Source organism: Protopterus annectens, chromosome 2.part0, assembly GCF_019279795.1.
Source record: "Protopterus annectens isolate FY-2018-M chromosome 2.part0, PAN1.0, whole genome shotgun sequence".
Lineage (NCBI taxonomy): Eukaryota > Metazoa > Chordata > Ceratodontiformes > Protopteridae > Protopterus > Protopterus annectens.
In genome coordinates, this window is record NC_056728.1 from 1258851962 (window position 1) to 1258866724 (window position 14763).

A 14763-nucleotide genomic window follows, 5' to 3' on the forward strand; every position below is an offset into this window, starting at 1 on the left:
GGTATATGGAAGTCCTCAGCAATTAATCAACAAATAAATAAAATGAATTTAAAATAAAGCACTAGTTTCCCTTTGATAAAGATTGGTCATAAGTGACTTACTAAAGACCTCTGAGTAGCAGAAGTCTGACAGCACAACAGTAAAAGATTCCATGGACATTGTGAAAAAAAGGTCAGTGTCCCAATGTCTGTAACCATATTGAGAGCTACCAGTATCCCTAGAGAGGCCAAGTGAGAGCCTGAGTTGGGTGGTAGGGCACTAGTAATTCTTGTAGATATCCAGGACCTCAGGTTATGCATGGCAGGGAAAAATGCTAATACCTTAAAATACAAGTTCTGATAGGCAGTCTTTGCAACTTCTGCAAAATGGGTACAATATGGTAAAAGTGAGGTGCCTGAGGTAGCACAGATACGGCAGAATTCAGGAAGGTTACAATGGCAGAATTTAGCAAACAGCCTGAGATAAAGGGCAGTGCAGCAGTCACATCAACATGAGACCACGGCATGCACTAAATTCTTTGCCTTGAGGTGGAAAAAGGTGGCTAATCAGTGTGATGTTTTCCAAATTATAACAGAATGACTTGTCTACAACTAATACATGGTTCTATAGTGTGAAAGTCACTCAATATCCCACCAAAAATATATGCTCTCTTTAGCTATGGTATTTAAACAGTTACTTATAATTTCAATCTCCAAATTTTACAACAATGGCAAATACTTTGGATGAAAGCTGTAAGCAGTTATTTCTGGAAACAGTTAAGACAGTTAATACATGAATTAGATAAAGTATACAGCACAGCATGAATAGTCACAACTTCCATGTTAACTAGGCTGTTTTTGAGGTGACTGCATCTCAGCCTTTATAAGATGACAAGCAGTCAGTCTTAAAGGGATTTCACTGACACACAGCAGCTTTGAGGGAAACAGAGGTATAACTGAGTATCACCAGGATAACAGTGATACTAAAGTTATCACCCTCTGTTAAGGTTCCCAAGTGGAAATAAGTATGGAGAAAGCAAGATAGGCCTCAGAGCAGAGGTCTGTGAAATGCCAAGACTGAATGTAATAAGATGATAAAGTAATCCCTGAAACTACAACCCTTTTGGGGGGTGGATTTTGCATAATGGTTAAGGTTTTCACCTCATAGACATAAGGTGCAGGGTTTCATTCTTACCTTGTGTTATTGGCTAGGCTTAAAATGGCACTATACAGCAGTTAGCCTAATATTCACCTATAAAGCTGCTTGCAATATAAAGTAAGAGGGAAACATGAGCATGATAGTCGACATACAGAGGACTGTAGATTACTGCCACGTTAGTACATAAACTGGATGTTATGATCAACTTAATAAATGTTGTAGGGGGATCAAGTACGACTAAGACAAGAGAAGACATAATTTTGGTCACTTACCACTTGGTCAAATGTTGGTCACACTGCTGTGTTAACTCCGAAAACCAGAATGAATAGGATCTAAGGGATTAGAGATCTTAAAATAGGAGTCCAGCTACACAAAACAATACAGGTCTTATATGACTCCAGCTATTAATTAACCCCCTTCTATACAATGTGGCCAGAAAAAAGGAAAGGTCAAATTAGGTCAAGCAGTCTCCAGAGCACCTGGACTAAATAAAGATGTATTAAAGGAAAGAAGTACCAATATATCCCTTAGTATAGCTGGATAGACATCGGTCTACAATGTGTCACTCACAATCTGCTGAACATTTAGGCCAAGCTCTTTAAGGCAGAAATGACCAGACTTGTTAGGAAAAAATTCCAGACCCCAAGCTTTAAGCAGTAAGTAAGATCAAACTCCTAGTCACCATGAGGCAGAAGTGTAATGGACTGTGCCACATGCAGCCCCAGTAGAAGGACTATGAGCCTTCTCATCCTGGATGAATGACACCTCTGTGACAAGAATCAAGCTACTGGAGCTAGAAACCTTCTACATGGTAAGGTGGGCTGGGCTGATCAATATGTTAAGAATATGGAAGTGTATAATGCAGGTCGTTTTAGTACAACTGATAGTTACTGAGATAAAAATAATGTTTTTGTTTTGTTTTGTTTTATTTCTACAGTTGGCATAAGCACTTAGTGATTGTCCAATTAAGTCCATCCTCCAACTAAGTTGACCATAGGGAACAATTTCAAGATATCAAAACAGAGAGCTACAATAACCTTGCCTAAATTTAGATATTTTAGACAAGAAATAAAGGACTGAAATTATTGACTGAAATTAAGGCTGAATGATATACCTTTTTTTTTCCTGAAGGGTTGTGATTATAGCTTCCTTCCACAGCGTATAGGCTGATCCGTCCAGAATGCATCACCAAAGAGAATTTTGGATGATTTGCTAATGGATTTGGCAGCTAGTTTTAGAAGGAGAGAGAAAAGGGTTATTTTAGCTAGGCAATGATGCCAACATTTAGGGGAGAGGTAGAATGCCTTGTTGCAAGTGGTTCTTGGCAACTTCAATTGTAGTTGATGAAGGAAAGAAACTATTTTGGGAAGATGTTCAGTTGGTATGGCTAAGGCAAGACATTTTTCAAACAGTGTGACTGGCAATACATTTATAACAAGTAATAAAATTAGTAGGATCACTCTGTGAAATGTTGCAGATCTAGTGCTGGCGATGGAAATAAGGTCGATTTCATCAAAAGCATAAAGTATTTGTGCAAGGTGCAAGCCACCTTGGTACCTTCATATGGGAACACCCTCAAATCTCTAAACATATTAAGTGCAACATCAGTGAACTTTGGGGGTAAGTAAGTGAAACAATTCCTTTCCTTCAAAGTTGCAGAATCTCAAATTAGGCCTGCCAATATAAGCAGCTAAAATGAATCCATCTATTTACATATAACTATTACCATCTAAGCAAGGTCATATTGATTAAACCCATGTATTCCATTCAGAATATTATAAAAGTCTCCCAGGAAAGGGAGAAGGACTGAGGATTTAATCAGGAAATGGAATCGATTTCACACCCTTAGAAGTACTTGGGAAGGTAGAAGAAAGTATCTATAGCTAAAAGGAATGTATGTGCTTACTTTTAGTTGAGTTTTGACTCACAAATCCTACAAAATGCCTTTCAGTCATGTGGAGACTGAACTATGTAAGACAACTCCCATCACAGGTTATATACGACTATGTCAGAATGATCTTGCTAATGTCTGGAATGATCTTGGGAAGGAAGAAGAATGTTCATAGGTTCATAGGTTCATAGGTAGATACTAGGCTATCTGCCCTAGGGCATTTATAAGCCTAGCCAGAGTGTATTTGGCTTCCACCTCCCTATTAGATTAGCCTACTGTGCCTCTGTAACGTAGGTCACAGAAGGTACCCTTTTAAGATTAGTTTACTGTGCCTCTGTCTAGCAAGGACACAGGAGAGATCCCAGGGGTGAATTTGCGATTTCCCATCCACGCATCTAAATTTTGCTTGAAGAGGGTCAGCGAGGGGCTATGTCTAACATGAATTGGGATTCTATTCCAGAGTGAGGGGAGCCTCTGGGAAATGAATCTGTCCCTCCAGCATGTCCTATTTATTTTTGTGCTGAGGTTTAGGTCCCTGAAGCGTGTAGCACTAAGGGATTTGGATTTTTTGAGGTGGAGCATGTCCATTAATTCTGGGTTTGACATGGCTTTGTACGTCAGGCATAGATCGCCTCTGAGTAGGCGGTAAGCAACTGAGTAGAGCTGGAGTTTCTTTAGTCGAGCTGCATAGGACATCTGTTTGTAGCCCATGATCCTCTTGGTGAAGTACTTTTGGGGTCTCTCCAGTTGCTGCAGGTGTCGGGTAAGGTACATCCCAAAAGGGGCATTGTATTCAATTATGGGCCTGATGAGTGACGAGTAGAGGGGCACAATGACCTCTCTTGATCTAGATGCGAACCCTTTCGTGATAAGGTGGGCTATATAGAAGGTCTTTCTAACCACTTTGGCAACGTGATTATCAAAGGAGAGATTACTATCTACGTTGGTCCTCATTGATGAGGGCAAGGTGAATCAGCACTTGTAAACAGATATCACTCAAACCACTGGTAACTGCATCTAAACGTAGACTGTGGAAGGTTTGCCAGTGCAGCACTAAAAAGTCATTAAACAGAGTGGGAGGAAATTTTTGATGACAAGAAACACAGCAAAGTGTTAAAGTTGGCCTTTTTTTCACTTGCCAGTGGGTGAATAAAGGCACATTTTTGGTTAGTAGAAAAAACATTTTGCACTTTATTTTGCTTTTGCCTTTTCTTAAAAAAACTAAATTTTATTTAGTCTGCTGCATTTATTACTGTTTGTTAGTAGCCTGATTAAATTGTAACTGTTATTCTAAGCCTTTGGTTGAAGCACTTGGGCTTCAGACCAGTTGCTTTACATTAAGAAGGTTTGTGGTCTGCACTGTTGTGGCAGAACAGGTAGCTTACATCCTTCTAAGTAAATTGCTGATTGAAGGCTTAGTGTCTCTTATTCTAAGAGTGTATTAGTTCTGGTTTAAGCACTTGGGTTTCGGGCCAGTTATTTTACTTTACCAAGGTGTGGTCTGCCCTCTTTTTGGGAGGAGAGGGCAGATTCTGCCCTTCTGAGCTGGGAGTTTCCAGTTAAAAGCTTATTGTGCCTGATTATTTGAACTGTTTCTTTCTGAATTTGGTATGCCTTGTTTGCTGTAGCATAGACTAAATTCAGACCTGCTGAATCTAGCTTTGTTTGTATAACTTGAGCACTAATCCAGACCATCTTTTTCTGGAGAAAGTTCCCCTGCACCCTAGTGACAGGAGTGTGTAGTTAGAACTTGTCTGATCGAAGACTGCTGGAATGGGGCTCAGTTTTTAGATTTTTATTGGTTAATTTGGTTAAATCAGTTTGCTCATTTGCTACTGTTATATATAAAAAAATACACTTTATGCATTGCTAGGGTTAACCTATTCCTGGCGCCATAAAGTCTACTCTTCAAATTTTCCCTCAGAACTAGCCAGTTTTTTTTAGTTTTAGCACTCAAATATGTTTCTTTGAGCTCAGCACTTGTTCAGAACTTGTAAGCACTAAATAAGCTACAAATTACTACAGCACTCAACTTTCTTCAGTTGTCCAGAGGAAAACAGTTTTTAGTACTTAATAAATAAGCACCTAGCCAGGCATGTCTACAGGTCAGCTGCCAGTGTTTTCTCCTGTCTACCTGATGAATCTGGTCATCTTCGGGCAATGCATCAATTGCCTCATGTACACAGACAACCCTCTCCTCCTACCACCCAACACTACAAGCTGTGAGAGATGCACTTTTACAGCCAAACTGGAAGCAAAGCTCTCTTCACCCAAGACTGGACTAAACAGTCAAGAGGAGAAGGTAAATACTTGCACCACACCACAGTCATTACATAGTCCCTCAAAACCTACACCACCAAAGCACACACATAGCAACACAAAACACACACCTACATTCGTGGAGGCTCTCAATAAAAATCTGATAAAGCAACAGAGACCTCCAAAGCAGAAACGCATGCAACCTCTACCCCCCAACACAACCCAAATGACACATAGCCCACAAACTCAGTGTGCCACTCAACCACATCCCATAAGGCATAACAATGTACCCAACACTCTAGTCATAGGTGACTCTATAGTCAGGCACACTGATGCTCCACTCACCAGGCTAAACAAGGAGAAAGTTACTGTCGGCTGCCTGTCGGGTTCCATGATCCACCACATAACGCACACACTCAGGTCACTCCAGATCAAACCATATCAAACAAAGCTCCTCATTAGCACTCTTCCAGAAAAATCTTGATAATTGGATGGGAAATAGGAAATTCACCCCGGGAATCACCTCTGTGGCTCTGCTCGACAGGGGCACAAGAAAATAATTTTCTTGGGTGGCGAAAGCCAGGGTACCTTTTTGGCTAGGCTGTATAGGCCCTAGGGCCGATAGCCTAGTACCTACCTATGAACCTATGAACCTATGAGCATGGTCATTCACTGAAAGAATCAGAGACTAGACCAGCAGTCACAGAGTTATGAAGGTGAAGAGAAGACTCAATGGAAAGCTCTAGAATGACCAGATACTTTGCCAGTGTGAATGGCTAGGTTTATGAGTTAAACTAGGCCACAAGAGGGGACTTATGGATAAGAGAAAGTGACAGTGTAGCAAATAGGGCAGATGCTCAAGCCATCTATAACAAGTAATTTTATTTTTCAGTTAGTAGAAATCCATTCCAGAGGTGTGCTAATGTTATCTTTAGTAGTATAGAAGATAAAGAAGTGTAAAGCAGTCAAATATTTATGACCATTTAAAGATATATCCATAATAAAATGCCTTAGGACTCAGAAAATTCTTCTCCACCCATGCTAATTGCCTATTACATGCTGGTCAAATCACACTATGAAGATAAATTTTGATTGAGAGACAATGTAAGCCATACTAAGAAATACCTCATTAGTAGGTCATTACCATGTTTCTGAACTGAACACTGACTGCGCTAGTGTTCTTCTTAGCAGCCCATGCATCATGTTAGCAAAGGCACCCCTTAGACACACACACGCACACACACACACACACACACACACACACACACACACACACACACACACACACACACACACACACACACACACACACACACACACACACTTGGCATCCCCTAACTGACCCCTGTAGTGCAACTACCCATGCAGACAAACTTCACTTCTCCAGAGAGACTACATGCAAACATTCATGTAGCCTCAATCTACCCCTACAGATGCACACACAAGTGTGGACATCTACAGTTATGTATACAGAAACTGGCATACCCCTCTTCCATGATGCCACTGCATTTAGCTACACTGCATTCACTCCAGTAGGAGTGAAGTGGTGAGGGATTTCATTGTTTCCTCATACAGTAAAATTTTACTCAACCAAGCAAATTGGGAGTCATGAACATTTCACAGGGGGAGCGCATGGTTAATTAGCATTAGAGAATCGGCAACCTTTACGTCATCACCTTAAGGGGTGAATGCAAAACAAGTTCACTGCTTCACAGCAGCATACTGAGCTGGTATGACAATAGGACAGTAAACCATTAAATAGACACCATGTGTGCTATGTTTAAAGAGTGTAAAATTAAAAGAAAAAGCAAATAAAATAAAATAAGCATGTGTGTGTGTTTGCGTCCGTGTGTGTGTGTGTGTGTGTGTGTGTGTGTGTGTGTGTGTATATATATATATATATATATATATATATACACATACACACACACACACATATATTATATATATATATATATATATATGTATATACACACACACACACACACACACACACACACACACACACACACACACACACACACACACACACACACATATAATATAGTTGTACTTGCCTGGCTGTTTGTGGCTAAGATCAGCCTCTGTATTGCCAACCCACATTGGTCGACAATGCAAATGGCCGACAGTAATACAATAAAGGATAATCCCCAGGGAAGGGGAATCCAGGGACTTGTATGATCTGTAAGTTAGTATGCATAATTAACAGGGGATGTGGGGATCACAGCACTCCAATTGGGGTGTGCAAGGGAGCTTGTTCCATTCAAAAATGTTTTTTATGAATGCATGTTCCAAAGCATAACAGCAGAATATAAGCAGAAGGTGTCAATGTTTTCTGATTCGACATTACTGTGTTGATTTTAAGCACATTGGGGTAATGCCAAATTGACTGTTACCATTAGATCCATATCCGTCCATCTATCCAGAACACCTTTTTCCTATTTTTGCACTAGATCCAAATATATAGCGAGAAAGAAATCGAGAGAAGAGAAAGAGAGATGAAAGAGCAGAATAGATATGACACAAACAGAAAACATTTTTTCTAAAGGTTGACAGCAATATTCTTTCTTTTACTACTGACTTGTATTTTGTTTGAAAATGTATAAGATTGTTTCAAATGGAAATTAATGCATGCATATATGCATTTGGGCAGGTAAATAGATGACAGACAGATAGCTAGATACATAGATGAGTGGTAGATAGAACAAAAAGCATGTAAGTGGACCGGATGGAGAAAAATAACGCATTCATTAGGTAATTGAAGATATTTTAAACATACAGACTCCCTAAGAAAATAAATGCTGTGCATAAGTGAAAAAAAAAAATATATATATATATATATATATATATATATATATATATATATATATATATATATATATATATATATATACAAGACTCATAGTTAAAAGACATAAACAAATGTAAAAATTATTTTGAATACTGGAAAAATATTATTTAAAATCCCATTTCAACAATAAGGTGACTTGGTGTTGTAAGTTCTAGCTGAAAAATCCTTCTTAATCAATTGTCAATGTTAAATGTAAAAATCAGATTTTAACTTCAAAACGCTGGTTAATGAGACCACTTCATTTAGTCCTGGGCTGGTTGCAGCATTTAACCTCAGCTGCCAGATAAGTTCTTTAAATTCTAGCAACAAATCTGTGAGAGAATAGTGTTTTGACATTTGAGGAACATATATTTAAACAAACATCTGGAATTGCCATAGGAGCAGCCTGTGCACCAGTTTTTGCCAACATTGTCCTGAACCAGTGGGAATTGACCACAGTACTCACATCTCAGGTGATGTCACACTGTAGATTTTATGGCCATTACCTTGATGACATCCTGACTTTTTGGGACAGTAGTCCAGCACAGTTGTCTGAATTTCTGCTGCTTCTCAACAACAGCACCACATTCTTGAAATTCACTATGGAGATGCATACTGATCATATCAATTATTTAGACATTCAGATCAGTAAAGATTATATCAAGAACATCTTTTCGTCCAACATATACAGAAAGCCAACATACTCAAACTCCCTACTCCATTTTGAGAGTGGACACCCCCTGCATCAAAAACGGTCCCGAATGAAGGGTCAGGGGGTGAGACTCGCCTGTATGATCAGCAATTTAGAGGATTTCATTATGGAAAGGGATGTTTTATTGGGTATGCTGAGAAAGAGAGGATATCCAGAGGATTTCGTGAAACCCATTTTAGACAAAGTCACTAGGAAGAGAATGGAAGGATATTTTTACCCATTGTTAGGATTGGATATTTCTAGACTGTGTGCACCCCTTGAGAGCAGTGGATCGGCAACTGATGCAGGGAGAGGTTACAGCCATGGGTTGATTCTTACTTATACACCTCAGTTCCCACAGATTCGTGACATCATTTGCAAAAACTGGTTTATCTTAACTTGTGACGAAAGCATACAGGCTAAGTTTGGGAATGCACCCATAGTTGTCTATAAAAAGACACTTGTTTGAAAAATATATTAGAGAAGAACAAAGAAAGGAGCCACAAGCATGCCCTTGGAAAAATTTCCAGATGTGGACAATGTACCCAATGTAAATATATATTGGAGGGGGAGAAGGTTTTTGTTGAAGGATATGGTTGATTGAGATTTTACCAAAGAAACCATTGTGGTACCAAGAATGATGTCTATGCAGCTATATGCCAGATGTGCCAGAGATTTTATATAGGAAAAACAAAAAAGACCTTTAGGACACGCATATACCAACACACATATGATATTGGGAAATACAATCAAACTAATGCACTTGCAAAACATATTTACACTTGCCCTGGTCATCATGTTAAATTTATAGTCTTGGAACAATTGACAGTGGATGACAGAGGCGGGCCCACAGATTTGTTGCTAGAATTTAAAGAACTTATCTGGCAGCTGAGGTTAAATGCTGCAACCAGCCCAGGACTAAATGAAGTGGTCTCATTAACCAGATTTTTTGAAATTAAAAGCTGATTTTTACATGTAACATTGACAATTGATTAAGTATGATTTTTCAGCTAGAACTTACAACACAAAGTCACCTTATTGTTGAATTGGGATTTTAAATAATATTTTTCCTGTTTTCAAAATATATTTTACATTTGTTTATGTCTTTTAACTATGAGTCTTGTATATATATATTTTCACTGATGCACAACATTTATTTTCTTAGGGAGTCTGTATGTTTAAAATATCTTCAGTTACCTAATGAATATGTTAATTAGGGTTATTATAAAAGAGGAAGTTGTAATGCATATTTTTATTCTGAAGAAGTCTAAGTAATTGTGACGAAAGCGCTCAATAAAATTTTATTATTTTTCTCCATCCAGTCCGCTTATGTGCTTTTTGTTCTTAGTTTGGTGTGTGTGGATTTACAGTGATAGATAGATAGATAGATAGATAGATAGATAGATAGATAGATAGATAGAGAGAAAGACAGATAGATAGATCTCTCACAGCTTAACTGAAGCCTGATGTGGCAAAGGCCTATTTTTATTCATAAAGGCACAGTACAGTGAAGCAGTGACAAACTGAAAGAGTTTGTAAACACATTATGCATGGTAAAGTGGCAATTCATTGCAAAAGGTACTTGCTTATCATTTATACTATAAGTTATAAGCTTCATAAATTTTCCTGCTGCTGTTTATCTATTAAGTTGTGGTTCTAGTCTACTTTGTGGACATCTAGGCATTGCACAGAGACTGTGCTTTACATAGAAACAGCTTTTCTGAATTGTGGCTTCTGTGAGCAGATGTCTACACTGGTGGAGATGTTCCTTTCCCAGTGAATTGCAGTGATCTCTGATATGAACCTAATAAGTAGAAGCCAAAGCCTGCAGCATGGTGGGGTATGTAGGATTTGTTTCCCATAAAAATAATAATTTATTGTCTTTATGTGTGAACCATTTATTTTCTATGAGGTGGTCATTTATACTGATGCTGTGACATTTACTGTACTTTCAATAAGGTCTGACGCACAGTTGGCTTACCTTTAATTCACTTTCAATTAATCTACATTTACGTTAACCAAAACCTTTGCAGTGGCCAACTGATACAATCTGAGATAAGTGGCACACTGGGATATGTATTCTATGTACTGATCCTTCTGCTTGGCCATAAAATGCAAACAGATGGATGGAGGACAAAAGACATATAGTTAAATAGTCACAGATGTGCACACAAGTATGTGAGCTGTAGAGGGTTATTTCAAAAAAGAGGGCAAGCTGTGGTGAGGAATGTTCCAAGTTGGAGACATGGTAGAACCACTCATGATTTATAATGAAGCCAACATATTTGTAGTAAGGTCAATAGTCTTCATAAACATCAGCTTTCCTATTATGGGTTACCCTCATGTTTAAAACAAGGTAATAGTCTTAACAGCAAAGAGAAAGTAATGATGCAAGGGAAAAATGTTTACTACAGTTGCAGAGTCTTGAATGAAAAAAAAGCAAACATTCACATAGTAGCTTAGTCTGTGTGTGTTACCTCTGACATACTAAAAATCTATGTCGCTTCCAGCATAATAAACAATTTACAGTAAATCACTTATAATAAAAATGTCAAATTACAATTGGCTGTATAGCACCAAGGGATAAAGCCTTCATTATGACTTAGAGGATCTTGGTTCCAGTAGCAGCCACCCAGATGTTGAGTATCCAACTGGCAGGGCTGTGCATGAGTTTCTGGCATTATTTTACCCATCCCAGGGGGAGGGTGGTGGCCTGATCTGCTGTACTGATGAGTCTTGGCAGACACTAGCTGGATAACACCATGAGTACAGGAATGGAAGCACATAGTAAAGTGTTTGTACTGCAGTCCCTACTTGGGTGGTATATGTGATGATATGAGGAAGTGCCATCTGTGCCAGAGAGAGTGGGGCAGTGTATGTGTATCACATGCCAGCATAGTTAACTGGAGTTTTAATGATTTTATGCCATTTGACTATCACACTTACTTGTACAGATGATTGTGTTTGTAAAGTTGCTTGTATTAAAAATGCATCAATAGTGGGTCCTGCTGGACAGAAAAGAGATATACATGTATGTCAGATAGTATTATTATAACTGATTAAATGTATATGTTTTAACAGAGAATTCTGGAATGGAAGAGGTTAATCTCAGTTCAGCTATTTTTTGAAAAATAGGTTGAAAATTAAATGGGTTGGTTAAAGCCATAAATATTTTATCTAACAGGTCTGAATGCAGCCAGAGACAAAAATGTCTGAGAAAACCAGGACTAGGAATTGTACTGCATTGTTCATATGGGTGAACTATTTGCTAACCTGGAAGGGTGGAAGTTTTTGAAATTGTTTTATAGCTTTCAGATACTGCAACCAATCTGAGCAAAGCTCTGGGTGTGTATTCTACAAGAGTCGGGTGACCAGACGTGATGTCATTCTATAACCAGCACCGAAATAATTCTTTAGATATTAGTGAGAGATATGATGGAACTCTCACAGCAGCACTTTGCCTTCACAAAATTGACAAGGAAGATCTCTAACAGGTATCTTACACAGGTATCTTACACAACCTCACACCTCATCTTGCCTTGCTGTAGCAAGCAACTCAGCATACTTCATCTTGTCTTGCTTAAGTAAGCTACCACGGAATAGTAATTCTCTCTTGAGATTAGATAAGTACTGTTTGTTTTTCTGTATCTGTGTGAATCTCTCCAACTGTGTTTTTTTATATATCTCCTGTGCCTGAAACTCTGGAGTTTATTCTAACTAAATATTCAGTATTCTCATGTTTTCTATTTTATTATTAAATATTTCTATACATTTCATTGTAGCTGGTCTTTTAGAGAATATCTTTAACATCTTAAGAGTGCTTATGTTTATTTTAGTGACACTGTGGCCACTCCTGAAAGCCTTGCTGCATTGGTCAAACTACCATTTGTATTAATATTAATTTTAATCAGTATAACTGGGTACCCTTTTAAGAGCCTTACAGAAGCTGACTGGTGGCAGCGTAATTAACTTATACTATGGGCAGAGGGAGACACAGTTGATAAATCTGTGCCAGCTTTTCCCGTGTGTGTGTGTGTGTGTGTGTGTGTGTGTGTGTGTGTGTGTGTGTGTGTGTGTGTGTGTGTGTGTGTGTGAAAATCAAATATCCAAGTGTGTGTGTCAGTTACTTGGAATAGGGATGCAGAGCTCTGAAGTATTCAGTATGAAGTCTTGTTTGGGGCTATCCCCAGTTCTGGAGTGTGTTCCCTGTATGCTCTTGAGGGAAATTGTGCTTGGTGCAGACAGCTGCATCTAAAAATACTGTGTGTATCTATTTTTGTTCCTAGTGGCCATCCCTCACTGGTGTCAGTGGTGAGGATTGAAACTCCTTGATTACTGGCCTGGAGTAGAGACCGTCATAGTATATATTTTTCAGAATGTGAGAGAAGGGTGTTAGGATTAATATACAACTTCAGAGTGAGGTACCAAATATGATGACATGGGGATTAGAAGTGGATTGATGGGAAAATACCTATTATTACTGCATATAGTAACACGTGCTAGACAGTAATTATATTTAATTATTGGAAATACCTATTTACTAATAAATCAAAGAGATATTTTTTTCCAAGACATAGTATAGCAGGTCAATTTCATACATAGAATATGCATTCTGTATTCAAAGAACCTTTTAAGCATGAAATACTAGGAGAACTACATATCTAGGATTGTTAATTTAGTTTAATTAAAGGGTGGTATAATGACACCATGGTGGGGGATTTTCGCTCACAGCTTCTGAATCTGGGTTCTATCTTTACTTTGGGTCACTGTCTTTTTGTGGTTTGTATGTTGTCCTCACATCTGCATGAGTTTTCTCCTGGAATGATATTAATTTTGTGCAGTTTTCTGAAGGTAAGACTGTCCTTCAGTAACTTCAGATGATTTCTCTGTTCAACAAGACAAAGTAAAAACCTTGACTTCTAAGCAACTGAGCCCCTTTTGAGTACCTAAGTTGTTGAATGTTAAGAGTAGAGAGTAGTTTAGGACTGCATTTGATATTGCCCACTGCAGCAGAGAAGCGTGAGGACAACAAGAAAAGCAATGCTTATGACAGCATGACATTTATGACACTGACAAAAATGCAGAAAAAATTGCCCGTGGTGATTATATGCCATTGCATATGGTTAGAATGCAGTCTATCATTATTGTTCTCACCTAAGATGACTGTTACTAGCTGGGATTTTCTGTTTCCTAACCATGTAGCAAGAAGCACAGCAATATGAAAATTTTTCTTTGCTTCTCTTTGAAGCCCTAAGATTTTAAAAGCCAGGGAGAAAGACTATAGCAGAGAGGGTGGCTGCTCTTTTAAATGGCTAACAGTAAGCATGTAACCATAGACTTGGCTAACAGTAAACATGTAACCATAGCCTGGAGAGGAGGTACCACATCCATTCAGTAAGGGGTCAGGCTGTCACTTCAGTAAGTGAACAACCAGTAGTACAGTGGTTAAGGACACTATGTCATGCCTACTTTAGCCATGACTAGTCAGTAAATGGGATCATGAGAACATGCATAAGCCAGAGCACCTGAGCATATAAGACAGTCTCCACTCCACGTAAGCAAGTGTCTGTCCCTACACATATTAAGACCCTAAAGGACTGCTAACTACTAGTAACAACATATTTATACTACTTAAAAGGGCATAACTGAATACTCAGTAGAGTAGTAGGAACAGACTCATAGGCAGCTAACCTCTTCCTTACCAGTGCATGGTATTAGTAATGTATACAATCAGGAAAAGCTAAAAAACAGATGGGTAGATAACACTGAGGTTCAAGATAGGAATGAGAAATACAGTCCAAGTATGACTTAAGCAGAAGAAATAGGGCCCACACTTTGGAACCCCCTCCCAAATAATGTCAAGAATAATTACACATTAGAATATTTTAAAAAGGCAATTAAAGAATTAATTCATGAAGAAGCTAAATGCAAGTTTCTGTGATATTGGCTAGTGCT